Raw genomic sequence first — 15,157 nt, 5'->3', positions numbered from 1 at the left:
TGTCCGCTTCTCTGGAGCAGCAAAAAAACAACCTTTCTCCCTCCTCTATGTGACATCCTTTTATATATTTGAACATGGCTATCATATCACCCCTTAACCTCCTCTTCTCCAGGCTAAACATGCCCAGCTCCCTTAGCCGTTCCTCATAAGGCATCGTTTCCAGGCCTTTGACCATTTTGGTTGCCCTCCTCTGGACACGTTCCAGTTTGTCAGCGTCCTTCTTGAACTGTGGTGCCCAGAACTGGACACAGTACTCCAGGTGAGGTCTGACCAGAGCAGAATACAGTGGCACTATTTCTTCCCTTGATCTAGATGCTATACTCCTATTGATGCAGCCCAGAATTACATTGGCTTTTTTAGCTGCCGCGTCACACTGTTGGCTCATGTCAAGTTTGTGGTCAACCAAGACTCCTAGATCCTTTTCACATGTACTGCTCTCAAGCCAGGTGTCACCCATCTTGTATTTGTGCCTCTCATTTTTTTTTTCCCCAAGTGCAATACTTTACATTTCTCCCTGTTAAAATTCATCTTGTTCAAACTAGGTGTTAAATGTTCATGTTGGACCAATGAGGGGTTTCAACAGAGCTTCAAAGGAAAGGCTATATGATATACCCTGATTTACCTGCTATCGATAGTGGGTAGCTGTCCCTTTTCTTGATCGCACAATTCAAATAATTTATGTGCCAAGGTTCCTAAGCCAGTGCTTGATAACAGGTCCAGAATCAGAACCCAGCATGGTGGGGTAATTGCGTGCAATTTTGCCTAATGTACACATGTCTGCAAAGCAATCTTATCTGTATCAGCAAGTCTTTGATGTTTGATTAAGTAATTATATGTGTTTGTATGTTGTTTTCAGAAATATACACATTCCTATGCACACTTCACCCTAGCTTATGCATTCAAATTGCTGGGCTGGAGAACTGCATCGCAAAATTCAAAGAAGCGTCCATTTCAAAGTCATGTTTGGGATTGTGTCTTGTTTCAGAAATTTCTCCTTCATCCTTACTGGTGTGCTTATTAGGGCAAGGGCAGAAGAGACAACCTGTTCTGGGTGTTCTGGGGTTTCTGCCAATCCTCTGGAGCAAATTTGGAGGACAGAATAAGGCACCTGCAGGAAGGCAAGAGGGGGGAAATCCCATTGCACTAGTGCTAATCCATGAATTTAGTTGAATACCATCCCATAGGTGGAAATGTATGCACAGACATATATTTTCTGCTCTTTTACAGTCTGTTGGAAGCAAGCAATGTGTAGAACTAGCATGCTTTGTGGCTACAAGTGGAATTGCATGCTCAGGAATCCCTTAAAAACCTGGTTTCCCAGATTGAGAGCTATATACACTAATACGGAGCTTTATTTAAACTGAAATGCTATTAATTTTTTTTATTACATATAAAGTGACAACTGTTCATGTTCATTTTCTCGCTAGGAAGGATAAGGATCTTCTCTGGAAGACTTCCCATTGGGAACAGTATAATCTGTTCATGAAATGCCGTGCTCTGTAATCTTTTTTAAACATTTTGCAGATTATTGCCACAATCCAGCGTTGAGTCATGTGCATTTAAGGCCAACTGATTTCAGTGGGACTTACAAATGCTTAACGGTGCACTGGAATGTGGCCTGCAGATATATGTCTGTGCAATGTACAATAAGTTAAGTACTTGGCATTTAACATTTAAACACAGAAGCCAACATGACAAACCTTGTTCTCATGATAATTGTGGAATTCTTTTGGAAGGGAGAGAGAGTCTGAAGACCCTTGAGGTGAATTTTAAGAAGGAAAAAAAAGAGAGAGGTTGTTTATTGTGAGGAAAGTTAATCTGTTCTATTTGTTTTATTCCAGAAAGGTGGGGGTCTTGCTTGGCATTTGCTGTCAACACTATAGCTGTGAATCTTTGGGGGAAATCTTCAGAATTTGACAAAATGAATAATCAATATAATTGAGAAGCAAAATCATCATAAGGCCGTGGGCGGCAAAGTACAAGACCCAGGAAAATTGCAACATTAGAAACTAGAGGGGGGATATTTTTTGCACTACAGCTTCTCTGTTACAAACACATATCATAGATTTCTATAATTTTAGAAGCTACATTTTTTTTTTTAATATTTGATGTCTTCCAGTATGACCTTCTTTTTATATTATGAAATATATTATATGATTGCATAAGCACTAGCTATGGTCAAAATCATCAATGCTTTGTGTCAACCAGTTTTGAAAGGCTAATAAGCCCTCATTAGTAGGCCCATGATTTTATGTAGCTTAAGTGGAGTGCATTCTATTCAATGCTCATGCCTGACCGACTGGGTAAAGGTAAAGTCCAGTCAAAGGCAACTATGGGGTTGCGGCGATCATCTTGCTTCAGGCCAAGGAGGCCAGTGTTTCTCCACAGACAACTTTCCGGGTCATGTGGCCAGCATGACTAAACCGCTTCTGGTGCAATGGGACACCATGACGAGTGCCATGAAACACCGTTTACCTTCCTGCCACAGCAGTATCTATTTATCTACTTGCACTGGTGTGCTTTCAAACTGCTTGGTTGGCAGAAGCTTGGACAGCAATGGAAGCTCACCACCATTGCGTGGATTCAAACTGCCAACCTTCCGATCGGCAAGCCCAAGAGGCTCAGTGGTTTAGCCCACAGCACCACCTGTGTCCCACAGACTGGATACCTAAATATGTACCATTTTAAACCACTGACTGGATACCTATATATTTACCATTTTTTATTAATCTGCACAAGTGAGGTATATAATGGTTCCAGTTAGCTACGTAGGACATCACTTTGATAATGTTGAAATAATGAAACATAACAATAGCACGCATGACCCAAAGTGTTATTCATGTTGATGTACCACTGGGAAATTTGAAGTGTTTGGATAAAATTTCTGCATTTGAAACAATGAGATCTTTAAATGAATTGGAAATACTTTATGGGGAATATTTAGAACTATGGTATTATAAAATATGGAACACTGCTTTACAGTGGTACCTCAGGTTAAGTACTTAATTCGTTCCACAGGTCCGTACTTAACCTGAAACTGTTCTTAACCTGAAGCACCACTTTAGCTAATGGGGCCTCCAGCTGCCGCCATGCCGCCAGAGCACGATTTCTGTTCTCATTCTGAAGCAAAGTTCTTAACCTGAAGCACTATTTCTGGGTTAGCGGAGTCTGTAACCTGAAGCGTATGTAACCTGAAGCATATGTAACCCAAGGTACCACTGCATTAGAAAAAATAGCACCCCAAATTCAAGTACAAAAGGAACATGACACTTCTGAGTCTGTTTTGTCTGATTTTATTTGCTTTGTAAACAATGCAGATTATGGCCTTTCACTGCCCATCTATGAACAAGGCAATATTAAGACACTATATAATCTGATAAGGTAAATCTGTCTTTTGATCAGCTTGTGAAAAAGAGAAGCATTTAATATGAACCCACCCTAGAAGAGGAAAGAAAGCTATATATTAGTTACCTCAATTATGTCATCTTTTTAGGAAAACCAATTCAGGTCACTTTCCCTTTTTATCATCCCCATTTTAGACTGATCTCAATTCACAGAAAGATGCCAGCTTTGTTTCTGATTTGGGAAGAGCACAACGAATATGAAGTTGCCCATCTGTCAGGAATTGTTTTATCCATCTGCACACACACAGAGAGAGACACACAATAGTGTCGAATGGATGGTGAAATGAAGTCCTTGCTTACTATGCCTTTTCCGAGGGTGTGGCAGGGGAAGGAAGAGATGCTATTATCTTTGCCCTGAAATACTTGTTGTGCCCAAAGGTGTCTGCTTCTAAGAACAAGTTGCTGGCATGGAGTATGCAAAGGCTTAGAGGAAAGCCACACTTTATGAAGCCGGTTCTATTTGCAGTGCTCCAGGAAACTAGGCAGGGCTTTTGTGGGAAGCAGTTACCATGACTACATAGTAGAAACAAACATTTGGAAGGTTTGTTTCAATTGTGCACCAATAGCAGTGGAATTATGCCTAAGCAGGGCAAGGTCTTAGAAGTTACAGCTGTAGACACGCACAGTTTATCCAAGTTCTTCTCGTGCATCACTGATTTATTGCTAATAAGCAGTAAAGTCCCCTCAATTAATATGTAATGCTTGCTGTCCCACTGTTATTCTCATCATAATATTTATTTAGGGATTATGTGTGACAATAAGGCCACATTCACAGTGTACATTTAAAGCACTATGACACCACTTTAAACTGTCAGACCCCCTTTCCTGTCACAGAACTATCTATTCCTCTTCCTGGGATCTCCTAACAACCATCAGCACTCTCAACAAACGGCAGCTCCCAGAATTCTTTGAGGAGAAGCCATGACAGTTTAAAGTGGTATCGCACTGCTTTAAATGTATGGTGTGAATGTGGTCTAAGAATGGACAAAACTGGGCTAATATTGACCTTGCCATAATAATAATAATAATAATAATAATTTTTATATCCCGCCCTCCCCAGCCGAAGCCAGGCTCAGGGCGGCTAACAACAATAAAATAGTACAACATACCAAAATCATTCATTATAAAATGACACAAGGCAATTTCCAATGTTCTTAAACAATTCCAGAGCAAATCCTGTGCATGCAACACAGAAGTAAATGCCACTGAGTTCAATGGAAATTACTTCCAGTCAAGCTGATGGAGGATTGGAGCTTGAAACATTGTACTTGCTTCTTATTTAAAGAGTGGGACAGGAATTATAGCAATCTCAATGCTGAAAAAGTTCTGCATACTGTGAAGACTGGGCATATTATTCATTGGTTGCACCCACTTGCCATATTCCGCAATCTACTTCTGGAATTCTGCTTATGCTACAAATGCATAGGGAATACTCATGTAAAAATAAGTATGGGAAAATAGTATTTGTATTTTTATTTATGAATTTATAAGAGTACAAAATACAAAACTGAAGAATAAAAGAAAAAAGTGGGGGGAAAGGAAGGAAAAAAGAGGAAAAAAGAAAAATAGATACATTCCAACGATTCATAATTCTATTCTATCAACTTCCCATCCATCTTTCCATGGCTCCCTAAAGTTTCCCATTCCTGCTGCATATTCTATTTTGTCTAACTATTTAAATTCTTCTCATTATAAGCTATAACTGCCGAGCTTACTCAAAACCAACTAAAGTTCTAACATTTTTACAATTGTTTTTAGGTAGTCTACAAATGGCTTCTATTTTTCTTTAAAACTTTTCTCTTCTGGCTCTCTAATTTTGCTGGTTAAGCTTGCTAACTCTGTGTCTTCCATTAATTTCATCTGCCACTCCTCCTTTGTAGGTACTATCTCCTCTCTCCTTCTTTGTGGATATAGGATCCTCACTGCTATAGTGGCATACATAAACAAATGTATTTTAATTACTTGGTACTTCGGACCTCATTATTCCTAACATAAAGGCCTCTGGCCTCTTAGGAGTTTTCTTAAATAATTTTTTTTCAGTTCATTATATATCATTTCCCAATATTTTTAACCTGCTCTGCAGGTCCACCACATATGGTAAAAGGTTCCATCTGTGGCATTACTCCTGCAACATTTACCTGATTCTGACATACATTTTTGCTATGTGTGTGTGTGTGTGTGTGTGTGTGTGTGTGTCAGGTACCATCTGTAAATCATTTTCCAAAAATTTTCCTTAAGAGCATAGCAGGCTGCGAATTTTAATTCTGTTTTTCACAGATTTCCCCACAAATCTAATCTATATTGTGGCCCATATCTCTAGCCCAATTGATCATTGCCGTTTTCACCATTTTATCCTTTGTCTCCTATTCTAATAATAACTTATACATTTTAGAAATTAACTTCTCATTATTATCTATCAACTCTTTCTCAAATTCTGAGGTCTGTTCTATAAAACCACATTGCTTATCAACTTTAAATATTTCATTCAATTGACGGTATTGCCAAAATAGTGTTTATGGCCTGTGATCAGTGGGGAACAGCTAAGCAAAGCAATATAATTTATACTAGTTGAAGCCAGTAGGAAAAGAATTATGAAAATGTTTTGAGAGTGCTGGATTATAGATTAAGGGGGCAATAATATCTAGCTTGCAAGTGCAGCCCCTGTAAAAGTTCAAAATAGCACCCAAATTAGATTTGTACCCTGAACTTGAGAGTTAAGAAACATGCTAATGGCACCAGTTTCCAGTTGCAAATGCAAGGAAGAGGCAAACACAGCAACAAATTTATTAATACTAATCATGTGCAAAAATTTATCATTTGCTAAAACTGCAAATAACCAAATCAGGGCACTGATGGAGGCCAATGTTTTCCCTATGTTCCTGGGGTCCAGCCTGGCTGTCCAGTCAATTGACCCACAGGGGTTAGCACAGATCTAAGCTGCACCTGCTTGGTAAGCCTGCCAATTTAGCTGAAGGAAGATGTCAGCTACGCAGCTGTTGCCTGACTATGCCACCCACCCAGACCTCTGTCAGTCCACAACACATAAAAAAATAATAAGAGCCCTAATGCATCAGGCCTGATGTCCATCAGAGTTCAGCATCCTGAGAATATAGGTTTAAGTCCAGTTAAAGGCGACTTTGGGGTTGCGGCACTCATCCAGGAGGACTCCCCTGCTCAGTGCCTGAGGGCCCCAGTCCTGCCACTCACCACCTGGCCTAGGGCGGGGCCTGATGGGCTCTATAAAGGACTGCTGCCTTCTGTTGCTGCTGGGCAGAGAGGGCTCCATTTTGTTTTTTTATTAAATTCCTGTTATTTTTTTACCTATGTCATTTTAAACTGTGATATTAATGCTGTATTCTTAGTTTTAGATTTTGATTTATGTGGAAATTGTTTTCCATTTGGTTGTGTATTTTTTTTGATGTGGTTTATTTATTGTTTATGACTGCTATAATTATGTAAATCTTGTCATGCTGTAAGCCGCCTTGAGCATTGTTTTTTTAACTGTGGAAAGGTGGCATACAAATAAAAAATGATGATGATGATCTTGTTTTCAGGCTGAGGGAGCCGGTGTTTGTCCACAGACAGCTTTCTGGGTCATGTGGCTAGCATGACTAAACCACTCCTGGCACAACAGAACACTGTGATGGAAGCCAGAGCACACAAAAATGCCACAGCGGTACCTAATTATCTACTTGCACTGGCATGCTTTCGAACTGCTAGGTTGGCAGGAGCTGGGACAGAGCAACACTCCGTTGTGGAGATTCGAACCACCGACCTTCGGATTGGCAAGCCCAAGCGACTCAGTGGTTTAGACCACAGCGCCACCCACATCCCATGAGAATATAACAACCCTTTAAGTAGGAGCCACCCCCCTCTTTGCTGTGAAGTCCAACTATGCTGATCAGTTGACTAATCAGGTGGCATTCTTGGTATTTCACACCAAAATGGAAACAGCTGGGGGCATGCCCAACCTCTGGTGTTAGCTGGGGAGAAAGGTGATGGTGGAGTTGAATTCAAGCATGTATGGAATTAATCCAGAGCCAGCACAGAGAGTAGCAGGAGGATCAGCAGACAGGAGGCTGAAGGAGAGAAGGCTGGAGAGGAAAGAATGGAGACTGAAAGGGAAGGGGAAGAAAAAAGTCAAGAAGGTGAGAATGTAATAAAGAAGAGCCTTCTGAATCAGGGCAATGGCCCATCTAGTCCAACATCCTGTTCTCACAGTGCCCAACCAGGTACCCGTGAGAAGCCTGCAAGCAGGACCGGAGCACAAAGGGAGAGGAGAGGAGCCTGGTAGGGTGGAAGGTAGCAGAGGTAGCTGAAAAGAGGCTGGAGAGGAGAGGGAAAATGTCTATGGAGCTGAGTGGGGAACAGAGAGGGAAATACTCAGTCAATGTGAGTACAGAGCCAAAAGAACCAGAGAGGAGAGACAGCAAAGCATGAGAAGACTTTTGCCCAATCTGAGTCCCCTCCAGGCCTGACATATCACTTCCTCCCAGCAACAAGTTGCTGGAGCAAAGGACTCTTCCCTGTCCACCAAAGGAAATTTATTATGTGAAAAGCTTCTTTAGACTTTCAACTGCCCGGGGGAGGGAGGAGCATGAATCAAGAGTGGAATGGGTACATTTGGTTCACAATGGTAATGTTTACTTTGCAACTTGGGGAGCTGAAATGTTAAATAGAAATGAGAGCCAAGAACCACAGTCTGACTATATAATGTGGGCTACATAAATACATCAAGCTGGCTGCATCTGGCTTTCGGAGTGGGTGTTTGCTGTGGAGTCATTATGAGATCTGCTAAACAACAGTTACCAAAAGCAGCAAGCAACAGTATTTATTACACTCCTGATCAAGGGAGTGATTTCAGCTTTTGAAATTTGCCTGTGTGCATTACAACCTTTGTCAAAATAATGAGACAGTAGTTTTGATCTCACGCACAGACTGAGAAACCCCAAAACAATAAGGCTATGCACGAATCCATTTTAGTGTTCTGTGGCTAATTTTATGTGCTAGTCATATTGGTTCATGCCTCTCTTTCTATTATAGCCTCGGCACATTATAAAACAGCTTGTTTCCAAGAGGAGGGTGAAGCAAACAAGCTTCTTGAGACATATCCTGGGGCTCACAAGTTCAATCAAGTATGAGACAATGTGTGCAGAACTGGCTATACACACGATGGAACATTGGGTGTGGGCTAGCACTATAAAATACTAGTTGCATTGCCATTTTCGTTGCCAACCTTTGAGTCTCCTCTTGGACTTACTTAAGGACTCATAAATCCAGATGGTTCCAACTCTTACATGGCAAAATCAGATCTATTGGTATTGACTTGGAACCCTTGTACAATTCAAGTGAGCAATTCATTTTTCACAATATTCAAACCAGATTAAGGGACACTGAAAAACAAAACATCAAGTCAGCTGTAAATAAAATTTGCTTCTCCAAGTTCTATGATTTAAATGAAACAGATAACAGGGTCACTTATATCTCAAAATTAATAATTCCAGTCCAACTCAGGGACTTTATGTTAGCCCGACTGAATGTTTTCTCCTCAGCTTTTGTCAAGAGCAAATATTTAAACATTCCCAGAAATGATAGACATTGCAGATGTTCTTTGAATGTGCCAAACACTGTAGAACATTTCCTTTTCTCCTGTCTATTGTACAACCAACTACACAAACTACTCCTTTTTGGAGTAGTCTAATATCATGGCACAATCAAAATATCAGATTCTATCAGTCTGACATTAACCCGGAAGTAACTGGAAGGGTGACTGAGTTTTTGTCAATAGTATCTCTTAGAGTGGTAAATGGCACTATTTAGCAGGAAGAAATCCCAATGAAAATCCTCGACATTATATATTTTACATTTCTGTTTATTTGTATGTATTTTAACATTTTACATATGAATGTTTTATGACATTTTATAATGACCTATACTTGCAATGCCTAATAGAGTTTTGGCAAAGTAGGTAATGCTTGTTTGTTGTTGCTGTTGTTTATTACATTTTCTGGTCACTTTATCCGAATGAACAAGTCTTGGCATGGAATCATAAGCTATACAACAGAAGATCCAATAGAATGTGGAATCCATAGATTATTGGCTAGGCTGATTAAAAGGAACCGCCCCAACAAAAAGAAAAACTTCAGGAAATCAAGACTTGGCTGATTATTTTTTTAAAAAATCTAAGAAACTAAATGAAACAGAAAAATAAAGTACCTGACAGCCCCACAAATTCCAATGGAAGCAAGCTGTTCCTCAATACTAGGATCGTGGTGTCTTCCAGCTGTGCTTGAATTTGTCACATTCAAGCAGCACCAGCACATCACATCCAGCAGGGTTGGGAAACATTTTTTCAGCCCAAGAGACACAAGCCCTTGCAGGCAACATTCCTGGGGCCGTAGAGGAGCAGCTTTAAAGCTGATCACTGGGAGAGACGATGAGTGTCTACTTTGGGATGAATCATTCCTGACAGAAGAGAGCTACGATGTTTATGATTGCCAGAATGGAGGTGGGCAGTAAAAGTGCAGGGGGAGATGCTAGCCATCCAAGGAAACCAAAGTGTTGTAAGAGAAAACACACCAGCCAGAGTCATTGCCAGGCACACTGCAGGCACCATCCCCACCTTCCTATGCTTATGGGGGAAAATTCAGATAGGGATGTTATGGGGGTTTTTTCAAAGGAAACTTAGGCACCCAAAAAGGCTGCCGAGTGTTGAGCCCTGGAGAGATGATTTGTAGAACGAAAGGGCACAATCCTTGGCCACATTGACATTAAGGTAAGTACAACCAAAGCCCTGCACCCTGCCCACAATTATTTCACAGAAATGTTCTCTCTCCTTTGATCATTTCCCAACACAATTTCTTTCTCATTGATTGCTTTAAAAAGTGCAGTAGAAATCTGGGGCTGTATTCAATATAACACAAAGGAGAACAATGATTTTTCCTTGTGCAGTGGAACAGCATCCCCTCTGTCCCTGTGCACCCCCTAAATCTGTTCCGGGATTTTCCCCCAACCCCCAAGAGCAGATTTGGGGACAGTGCTTGATGCACATGGGAGGAGAAGAGGAGGGCAAAGTGTCATGGTGCCAATACGAATCCCTGTGCTAGGACAAATATTTAGTACAGTGGGACCTTGGGTTACAAACGCTTCGGGTTACAAACGCTTCAGGTTACAGACTCCGCTAACCTGGAAGTAGTACCTCGGGTTAAGAACTTTACCTCAGGAGGAGAACAGAAATCGTGTGGCGGCGGCGCAGTGGCAGTGGGAGGCCCCATTAGCTAAAGTGGTACCTCAGGTTAAGAACAGTTTCAGGTTAAGAACAGACCTCCGGAACGAATTAAGTTCTTAACCCAAGGTACCACTGAATCCAAAACCCAAGGTATTGCCCCTTAAGCTCAGCACTTGTGCAAAAAAACAACTCCTGATGAGTAAAGATCATGGAACTTCAATGTAAAACCGGCCCTTTCTGATATATCATTTTATTGTGAAATCTCCTAATTATGAATTACCCCACTTTGGGAAGCTTTTTCTAATGAAAATGCAAATCCTCCAGTAGCAATAGCTTTTCCTTTGCTGTGCAGATCACAGTACTTTTTGCCTGTCATAGCAGCTGAGAGCCTTCTGTCAGAGATGTATCTATCAGCTCTCTGAAAATGAAAATGCTGGCAAACATGTAAACTATTATTACCAGCCCCCTACATTTGTAGCTTAATAACACAACTTGATTACATGATGAAATGCTTCATCCCACAGCTGAAGCTTAAAGCCGCGCTTATTTTCAGCTCACAAAGCCCCTGCCGATTCAAGCACCACCTTTGTCAGCTTGTTTTAAAGGGAGCGATGGAATCAGTGCAAGAGCATTTGCTGAATGCGGATCCTGCACAGGACATGTGGCAGAACATCCCTTTGCTTCGCACCGTTGTACCAGAAGGCAGAACAGAATCAGTGTGGTACCCCGATGCTTTGCTTTGTTTGGTGAAAAGAGAAATCTAAGCAGCATCTATACAGTTTTGCAGAAAGTGGCTGAACAGCACAGATTTATAGCCTGCAGGGATCTGACCCAAGGATTTTATGGTCCACTTGACGTGAGAGACACATGGACAGAGGGACAAAGGCAGGGAGTTTTCTAAGGATTTCACCTTTAGAACTTGCCTGTTGGAACAAGTTGCCTGTGGTTCTTTTTGGTGTGCAGGCTGTGGGGTTTTTCCTTCCTCACTCATCCGTTTACATACCTACCCAAGGCCAAGACCAATACACAGCTGGAACGTAAAGGGGATAAGAAATAGCCGCTGCAGCATTTTTAGCAACAAACCTGGAAAAGTAATATGGTTGGTAGTGGAAGTTTCAGAATAGTCATCAGTGTGTTCATTTGTGTGATGCTATGTGGGTGAAGGGTGGTCCCTGGGCATCACCAAAAGAAAAGAAAAAAGAAAAGCAGAATCCATCACCCCAAGGGGGCAAAATAATATACATATGCCAATGAAATTTGTGTATACTGACTGATATGTATAGATACAAATAAAAATTCATTAAATGTAATTAATGTAATTAAAATGCATGTACAGCACATCTCATGCTGTGCTGAATGTGTGTACATGCACACACAGCAAACAAACCTGATTTAAAATCATGAAAAGGACCTTATTCAAAAGTTGATGTTTGTGAGCAGCACACTTCTGATTCTCTTCTGCAATATATTTATAGCTTATTTTTGAAATCACAAAATGTCCCCCTATTCCCTTTTCTAGATTTCTCCTTTGAGGGAAAAAAGACAGTGGGTGCCATTACATCAGATAACAGCAGTACGCACGAAACATTGACCACTGTGCGGTCATCTCTGTACCCTCTCAGCATTTTCTGCATTCGTGATTCGTAATACTGAATTAATTTTAACTCATGGGCAACCTTCATCTGCTGTCACTGCCAACTAAAAAGCCACACTGCTGACAACCACTGTCACTTCTCAAGGGATGTAAATTCTCAAGCCATTGCCTGCAGCACTGGAAATTCCCAAAGCTCTGGTTTGCAGCATGTATCAGGGAGCAACAACAAAACAATTCCACACACAGAGCAAATACTTCATTCTCTTGCAACTTATTTGCCCTGTGCGTCAGCTGAAGGAGACCAACAAATATTAAATCTGCCACATAGATCCAGCTGATCATAGCAACATTTTTCAGGGGATGGATGAACAAAAAGGGAGAGTCGCTGTTTTGATTCAATGTTTCTGTCACATATTCAAATGAGTGGCAATGGTTTTTATTTTAATGCCCAAAGCTAACTTCTTGTATGTGAGGGATGGAGGAAGCCAGTGTGATATAGCAGTGTGATGGAGGAAGCCAGTGTGATATAGCGGTTACTGTGTTTGCCCAGGACTGACATGCTCCAGGTTGAATTCCCCCTAAGCTCACTGGAGTGGAATCTACACACATAAAAAATGCTGTGAAAATGCTTAAAAAAAAAAAAAGTTTTGAAAAATACATTGAATTTTGCATAGTGCATTTTTGTCATCTAGTGTTTCATTTGTATATTGCACTTTACAACACATTTAAAACCTTTAATTTGAAGCTATGTAGTTGAGTCCTGGGTGACCTTGGGCCACTTACTGTTTCTAATACGAAGTAACCCATCAGAATACAACTGGGGAGAGTTGAAATAGACATGCTGTCTTGATCTCCTTGTAGCAAAGGAGGTATATAAATACATATTGTAACTTTACGATAGACTGGGAAAAATTGTGATCCAACACGCCTAGTCTAGTTCTCCATCCATGTTTTGTGGATTGGCAGGGGCTAAGCAAACATTCTATAGTTGCAGTTCTGGCCTACCAGCAAAACTGAGAGATTTACTGAGCCTTGCTGGTCTCCCTTCCGTAGTTCAAAGGCTGCCTCTGACAGGATCACACAAATTGTGCAGGGCTGAATTTAATGACCACTTGGCAACAAGAAACTGAAAATAGTTTCATAGCACTTTTCTTTGACTTGTGCAGTACTACAGAGGAAGCAGTTCCCCCAAAAGAGCATCAAGCAGAAGAGCAACTAGCAATGCATAATTTCTTGCCTGCAATTTCTCCATCTTAATTAAAACAGTTAAGAACAAAGAATCATATTTTTATTCGGTCTTCTCCAAAAACATTTCCAAGAGATGATAAATGAAGGCCTAAATAATTAGACCATTTTGTCATGTTATTAAATTACCCTAGTGATTATGTTACAAAAGCATCTATGGGAATGCTTAGATTGAATCTGTAGTAAATACATGCACAGGGGCTGAAATGACGACGCATTAGTCTTATTAAGTGCTAGATGATGTTTCAGATGCTTTGCAGTTAGTATCTCATTTATCTTCAGGCCAGAGTTGTCCGTAAATTAAGCTGAGAGGCAGCCGCCCAGTAAAAGTGTCCATGGAAATGGGGATTTTAGCTGCTCTCTGGGATCCTGACCTTCATGCCTTTGAAGGTCTGAACAGGGCTGATGTGTGAACAGCAATGGGCATAGGCTCGATATGTACCATCTGGCAACCTCTGGTTCCTGATCAGATGAAAAGAGCCTACACATGTACATTTTTACATGCATAGACATGAGAACAGGGGAAATAGACATAGTCCTACTTCCCCATCTATTCACTGAATGCCTGCACAGTGCGAGTGACTTGCTCCCAAATTGCCCAGTTGCCATTATGCAAGAGTAGGCACTGGGACTGAGTTTCCCCATGTCCAAACCCGGCATATCAATTACGGTGCCAAATTACAGACCCTCCAAGTGTCCCTATTTTCCAGGGACATCCCTGATTTAGAGAAGCTGTCCCAGTTTCTGATTTGATCCCGGAATGTCCCACTTTACCTTAGGATGTCCCTATTTTCACTGGAGAAATGCTGGAGGCTATGGGAGGATGTTCCTGTTTTCATTGGAGAAATGTTGAAGGCTGTCTGAAGGCAATCCTGTATAGGGAAGTTTTTTAAAAAAATGTTTAATGTTGGAAGCTGCCCAAAACCGTTGCTTTGTATTCAGCACAGAAAGCAAGCCAATTCATTATTTATTCAATTTATCCATCACTTTTTACAGAAAAAAGGTCCAAGGTAAAGGTAAAGGTAAAGGGAAGCCTGACCATTAGGTCCAGTCGTGGACGACTCTGGAGTTGCGGCGCTCATCTCGCTTTACTGGCCGAGGGAGCCGGCGTACAGCTTCTGGGTCATGTGGCCAGCATGACTAAGCCACTTCTGGTGAAATCAGAGCAGCGCACGGAAACACCGTTTACCTTCCCACCGGAGTGGTACCTATTTATCTACTTGCACTTTGACAAGCTTTCGAACTACTAGGTTGGCAAGAGCAGGGACCGAGCAACCGGAACTCACGCCGTCGCGGGGATTTGAACTGCCGACCTTGTGATCAACAAGCCCTAGGCTATAGCTAATATGTGGAGCCAGTGTGGTGTGGGCACTGCCTGGGAAGCAGCACAGGTCTTCTCAACCCTGGCCACTGCCTGCGTGCCTGCCTGCATTGCTAGGGTTCAATGTTCAAGGCAGGAATTTGCCTCACCCCTAAATTGCCCTGTAGGGATGCCCCATGTTTTCCCAAGCAAAGCACGTCACCAGGCGGTGTTGCATCATCCATTATTCACTGGTTTCAAAGTAACAGCATAGAAGGCTACTTTCTTACTGAATGGAATCAATGGTCCAAACAAGGAAAGTAGTTCTCCATTACATGAGAACATACCCAGTGGCGTAGCGTGGGGGGTGCAGGGGGGGCCGGCCG

Source organism: Podarcis pityusensis (assembly GCF_964106645.2).
Source record: "Podarcis pityusensis genome assembly, chromosome: 1".
Taxonomy (NCBI): Eukaryota; Metazoa; Chordata; class Lepidosauria; order Squamata; family Lacertidae; genus Podarcis; species Podarcis pityusensis.
This window is presented reverse-complemented; position numbering follows the sequence as displayed.